General features: G+C 51.9%; 1 protein-coding gene across 3 annotated transcripts in view; it reads left to right on the top strand.

Moving 5' to 3' along the window:
* Window positions 1-1,170: 1,170 nt before the first annotated feature.
* Window positions 1,171-6,000, top strand: part of TMEM150C (transmembrane protein 150C) — a 20,806-nt gene continuing 15,976 nt past the window's right edge. For 2 of the 3 annotated variants that reach the window (XM_077782990.1, XM_021549308.2), the window contains exon 1: window positions 1,171-1,227. The gene's annotated coding sequence lies outside the window, so the exon portion shown is untranslated. Of the gene's footprint in view, window positions 1,228-1,264; window positions 1,421-6,000 lie in introns of those variants that run through there. The other variant, XM_021549310.2, reaches the window with a different exon arrangement.

Here is a 6,000-nt window from a genome sequence, read left to right as displayed (position 1 = left end):
TTTATTAGTCCAGAATAACATAAGATTTTAAATACCAAAGCAGGAGGAATGTTATTTCAGCTCTAAAAATAGCTCCCTTGGCCTTTAAAACACCAAGAAGCATACACAGTACATGCCTTTCTGTGGGAGCATCTGTCCTCTCCCTTGATGATGCAGCCACGTTGGGAAGGGCTCAGGGGACCTGCTGGTGCAGTGCTTGCTCCGAGGATCAGCACTCTGAGGGGTTTTCAATCCCTGAGGATCAGAGACACAAAATCTCTTCAGAATGTTGCATGAGGACCAAAGCTGCAGGGTGAAGGAGTGTTGCTTGCTAGAAGGGCAGCCTACGAAATACCGATAAACTGCTGATATATAACTCAGCTCAGTTCTGGGGGCTGACATGGATTTAGACATCTGTCTGGTTTGTGTTGGTTCATAAGGGATGGCACCAGGACAAAATTTTGACTAAGTGCTACCTAATTTGGATTTTAGGAAAACAAACAAGACAGTCACAGAATAACATCCTGACAGAGAGAGTCATCCTGACAGAGATGGGAGGAAGAGGCAAAAGAAGCGGTAGCAATCACGTTGACTTAATCTCATGAAGATCAGACGGCAAAGTGACCCCTCCACCCCAGGAAACTGTCCCAAATAGTTATCACTAAGCTGTTTTGCTGGGAATGTTTCTTCTCAAAATTCCAACCGCAGGGATACTTGACAGAGATCACAAAGCCGACCACCCGGTAGGAAAGGGAAAAGGGTTGAAAGAGGCTCTTCCTGGGGTCCCTTGCTACTGAGCAGCTGCTTCCTTGAGGCCTTTCCAAACAGCCATCCAGGTGGGCAGCACTTCCCGGGAGGGCTGCGGAGATGCGGGCTTTGAGCCCTCCCCGGTGCCTCCGGCGGCTCGGAGCAAAAGGCGCACCCGGAGCCGCAGGCTGGGTAGGTGCTGGGAAGGGCGGGCAGGGAAGAAGGCAGAGCAGGGACCCTTTGGCACGGCCGCACCGGGGACAGCCCGCAGGCAGCGGCGCCGCTGCGGCTGCACACGGGGCGCGGTGCCGGCCGTGCCCGAGGGATGCCCCGGGGCACCGGGGCAGCTGCGGCCGCGTCCCAGCATCCCAACGCCGGCGCTCAAGGGACACCCGGCCCCGCGGCGGCTGCGGACCCGCCCGTCCGGGGCGGGGCTCGGCGGGGCGGGGGCTCGGACCAGCCCGGCCGCGCTCGCCGCCGGAGCCGCCCGCAGGTGCGCAGGTAGGAGCCGCTCCCGGAGCGCCGGGCCGCCCCTCCCGCCCCGCCTTGTCGCGAATCGCCGCCGCGGCCCCGGTGCCCGCGAAGCCCCCGAGCTGCGAGTGGGGCCGGGCTGGGGGCGGGGGGCTGCAGGAGCCGGGACCCCGCAGGAGCCGGGACCCCGCAGCCTGTCCTGGAGCGTCCCGTGTCACGGCAGGTAGGCACGGGCTCGGTGCGAGGATTAGAGCCGCTCTGCCAGGGCCCGAGGGACCCAGCTGTGGAGCGGCTCTCCCGGTTCGTGGTTTCGGCATCCCTCCCACCCGTGAGTCCGTCCCTTCGGCGGTGGGGACAGAACTCGGCAGGGTCTTGGCCAGGTTGCTGCATAGGGTCTGTGAAGAAGCTTACCTGGGTTGGGGTTGTGGGGTGGGACAGGTCCTGCCTGCCCCAGATCCTGTCAGGACATGCAGGCTGTGTCCGGTTAAATTCCCAGGAGGGAATTTAAGGTGTTGAGAAAGGCCGTTCAGCTGTGCTGTGCTGCCGCAGGGAAGGAAGGGCGAGAGCCTCTCTCGGAGTGATGGAAAGATGCTGGGGTGCTGATATCCATGGGGCGCTTGGGATCTCAGCTTTTAGTTAAAGCATCATGCTTGTGCCAGACCTTTGATTCAGAGCCCTTAAGCTATAAAGGTTGCAGAAATTATGAGTTAACCTTTCTGCCATTGTTTTTTAAATTTTTTTTCCTTTTCAAGCAAAGCTGCTTGTCAAAGTGACCCTAAGGGTTGTCTGTTCATCATTCATGCAGTCCCCGTGACATGGGAATGTACACATGCATGGTTAATTAGGAATAGCAATTCAATATGGAGGAGGGCAGTGTGTGGAAGGTATATCCTGACACTGCCTGTTGTGTCTTGCTCAAACAGATGACAGTGCCTAAAAGAAGGGGACTTGATTCTTGCCCACTTTCTGCTTTGGGTAATGGGATGGAGACAGGGGACTCCTATTTGCTTGACAATGCTCCTAATTTCACCACTGAACTGTTAAAAGTCAAATTGTTTTCTTGTGGCTTATCCATGCCCAGCTGTCAGCATTTTCTGAACCTGGGTGCTGAAAGTGCAGTTGTTTCATTTCCCCTTTTAAGATTCTTTGTTCTGCAGTGTTTGCTTTTCAGATGCAGAGCAGGGATGTGTGCTTGTAAGAACACCAACATTTTCAATTTTTTTTCCCTTGGAAGAAAGGTCATGTCTGTGATTTTTTCTCTTCCCCCAGCCATTTCCAGGCAGCCTGAGATTGCAAGATTGCAGTTTGGCCCAACAGAGAGACTTTAAGGTCCCAATCCTGCAGTCCAAGCTGAAGCAATGAGCTGTGATTGCAGGTTAAGTGGGAGCAAAGAAAGGTCTGTGAGAAAAGAGAAAGATGATCCTAGGCAATTTATTGGGAAGGGTACACTGGGATAGGGGATGATGGCAGGTGAGGAGGCTGCTGCTGCAGTAGAAGGCTTGGACCAGGACTTTGAGTGCACATTCCACTGTGCCACTGATTTTCTGTGTGACGTCTCAGAGAGCAAATCACTGGCCTTGTTGTCTGAAATGGGATTAATTGTGGGATTTTGCTGTCTCAAGAAGACTTGCAAAAGTCTCTCCCCACCTTAGGTCCCTGCAGGTTGCAGAAGAGGTCACCTGAGGTGCAGGGATGAGGGCAGGATGAGAGTGAAAAGGAAGAGAAACACATTGGGAACAGGTGAAGAGAGAAGGGCAGAGTGAATGGGAGGACAGGAAAAGGCTGAAGCAGCTTCACCATGAAAGAACTGTTAAAACGGCTGTAGGCTACCTCACATGGGATTTATTGCACACTTTTAATGCTGAGTTTGCTGCTGGATGGTCCTGCCTGCCGGGGAGTGGTCTGGGCTGCTTCTCCCATGGGTAGAAAGGGGAAGGGAGCAAAAGCCTGGAGGATGTGGGCTGATCTGCTGCAATGGTGGGGAGAGTGTCCAGCATCCTCCCTGCAATTTCCTGAGCTGGGGCAGGTCCAGGTACTTAGGGAGAGAACTTCTGCTCATGCTGTATTATTTCCTGCTTCCTGTGAGGAACCACTGGTATTAATAGTGGTGACTGCTTAAACCAGAAGAGCCAGTGGCCCTTCAGTTTTGGCACCACAGGGCTGCAAGAGTGGGTTTTGCCTGGCCAAGACACTGAGGATGGCCACAGCTTTGTCAGAGAGAGCCTCCCCAGTGTGGCCTTGGCTCTTAGAGGTAGTTTAATGTGTTTTCCTACAGGAAAGTCTGTTTCTGAAAATATTTCAGTAGACTTAAAAAGTAATAATCCATCTGGATGCAGTGTAGAGGCTGCTCACATAGGCTTGGCCCCTGTTTAACAGCTGGGAGCTGTTCCTTTCTCCCCTCTGTCCCTTGGGTTTGCTTGAAAGGAAAGGATGTATGGCACCTTCCTACTGTATCTCACCCAAACACCCTAGAAACTGTGAATTATGGTTGTAGCAGCTTGACACACTGGTAAACAAAGGAAATTAATTCCTACAAATAAGGAATGCTGGCAATGAAATGGTGAACACCACAGAAATGCCTGTCCATGATTGCTTACCTCATACTTTGCCACTCAGGGCAAATGATTTCTACAGGCAGGTCTCAACAGGATCAAAAGATAATCCCTGTGCCAGAGAGGGCCAAGAGCCAAGTCATGGGTACTGCACATCCATTCCTTGTAGCTCACCCTCTGGCCCATCACCTCGTTGCTGCTCCTCTGGAGCTTTGGTGATTAATACATGAAGAAAAGGACTTCTTTCTGTGGAGGAAGAGTAAGTCCTCAGGCTGAAGAAGCTGGTGAGGGAAAACTGTCCTGACAAACAGTGTGCTCTGCCACAGTCCCTAGCAGCTCCCAGGCCTGGGGTGTTTTCCCCAGGATGAGTTGCATTTGCCAAAGGAAATGCTGCTCTGGGGACGGTGTACACCTCTCCAGAAGTGTAAAGCTGCAAAGTGCAGTGAAGAAAGGAGCTTATACTTCCAAAAGATGAATAGGAGAGGGGTTAAAGGCATAAGAGAGATGAAAGACAGGGTGAATAGGTGGGAGAAGCCCTGCTTATACCCCATGAGAAGCTCTGTAGCTTGAGTGTGTGTTTGGCAGAGAAAAAACAGTGGCAGGGTAGAAAAGGCAGGGAAACCTGGAATTTTTCTGGCCTTGCAGGGCGTGTATTCTCTCATCCATAAACTACAGCAGAAGGAGACAATATGATCAGGAATAACGTTCTGCCAAATATGTTCCCCTGGGCTTGTCTGTTTTTCCTTACCTTCAAAGCTATTTGTAAATCAACACTTGAAGTTTCACCTCCCTGTTGTGTTCTTTGCCACTCCCCACACTTACATTGTTTTCCTGATAATGGGACAAACCTTTTGGGCAGACTTCCTTCCCCCTTCTAATGTAATGTGTGTCTTGGCTTTGCTTGCTCGTGCAGGTTGGAAATGATTGAAGGCATTTGTGATTTTTGGAACTGAGGAACAAATGAAACACCTTGATCAGTTTATTAATAACCTGTCAAGACCTCTGTACATTATGTGAGGAGAAACAGTCAATCTGCTTGTTGCTGCTTCATTATCATTGTGGTCATTAGAGTGGGGTGGTTTTGAGGTGGAGGACAATCCCTGGACAGCCTGTCTGCTCAGTGACTCTGACTTCCTGGGCTCTGCCATAACATCAGCCTGCATTTCTCATTTCTGTATTGCTTGCAGAGCAAGGAGAGATGGTTTCAGTGACTCTTTCCTCACAGCACAGCTGAAGCAGGGAGAGCTTTGCTGTCTTTTTTTTTTTTTTTTTTAGGAGCTAGCCCTCCTCATTTTCCAGCAACTCTTTAATTTGGGGGTTGGCTGGGACTTTGAGGTAAGGGCCCTTCTCACAAGTATCCCAAAACAAAAGATTCTCAGGGGGAAGATATAACCCTGTGGTGGTGGTGTGAGACTGAGGGTTTGGTTTATGTTGAGACTCTGCTAAAGATTTCCCTTGTGTCTCAGAGGTCTGGTGAAAATGGCTCCAGTCCTGACTATCTCTTGTGTTAAGGAAACTTTCCTGTCTGGCCACCCAGAAGCCACTGTGTCAGTCACACTCCCACCACCCCAGACTGGCACTGCTGGGACAGAAGCCCTTTCACAGTGGGTGGTTCCATGAACCTGATGTGTGCCTTGCTTGACTCCCCACACACCCCACATTTACACAGTCAGACAGGTTTTCCTCACTGGCTGGATCTCAGGATTGCCATAGCAGAGTCCCAGAAGCCTGGACCCTTTAAGTAATTTAATCATGGTGCAGTAACACCGTAACAGCTTGAATTGAAGCCTTCAGGGGGAGTCCCTGCACTAAGGAATCCCTGGCCTTTTATATCCTCACAGTCTGTGTGCCCGTTTCAGACAGGATAAGTAGTCTGGGTCCTCCTTGCTGTTTATTTGGGTTCTACAGAGTCTCTGGGTGCCCAGCCACCCTTGTGCCAGGTGGCATGGTGGCAAGGTCTCCATGCCCTTTGCTGGACAAAGGGTAGATTCTGAGTCATGGCCCCTTGCATGTGGCTCCAGCCACCACCACAACCTGCAGCTCCCACTGCGGCTGCTCACCATGCTACTCCTTGTATTCCTCAACGACTGCACTTGGAGAGGGTAAGGCATCTGCCCTGGGAGTCCAGCACACGCTGGGAGGACTCGCTGGGAGCTGGTTGCCACCTGGCTTGTGCAGCCCCTGAGGCCAGGAGGAGCTGGGATGGCTGTGTCCTGCAGTGAGTGCTCCCTAGCGGAATGGGATCCCTGGG

Source organism: Lonchura striata, chromosome 4, assembly GCF_046129695.1.
Source record: "Lonchura striata isolate bLonStr1 chromosome 4, bLonStr1.mat, whole genome shotgun sequence".
NCBI classification, from domain to species: Eukaryota; Metazoa; Chordata; class Aves; order Passeriformes; family Estrildidae; genus Lonchura; species Lonchura striata.
This window is presented reverse-complemented; position numbering and strand designations above follow the sequence as displayed.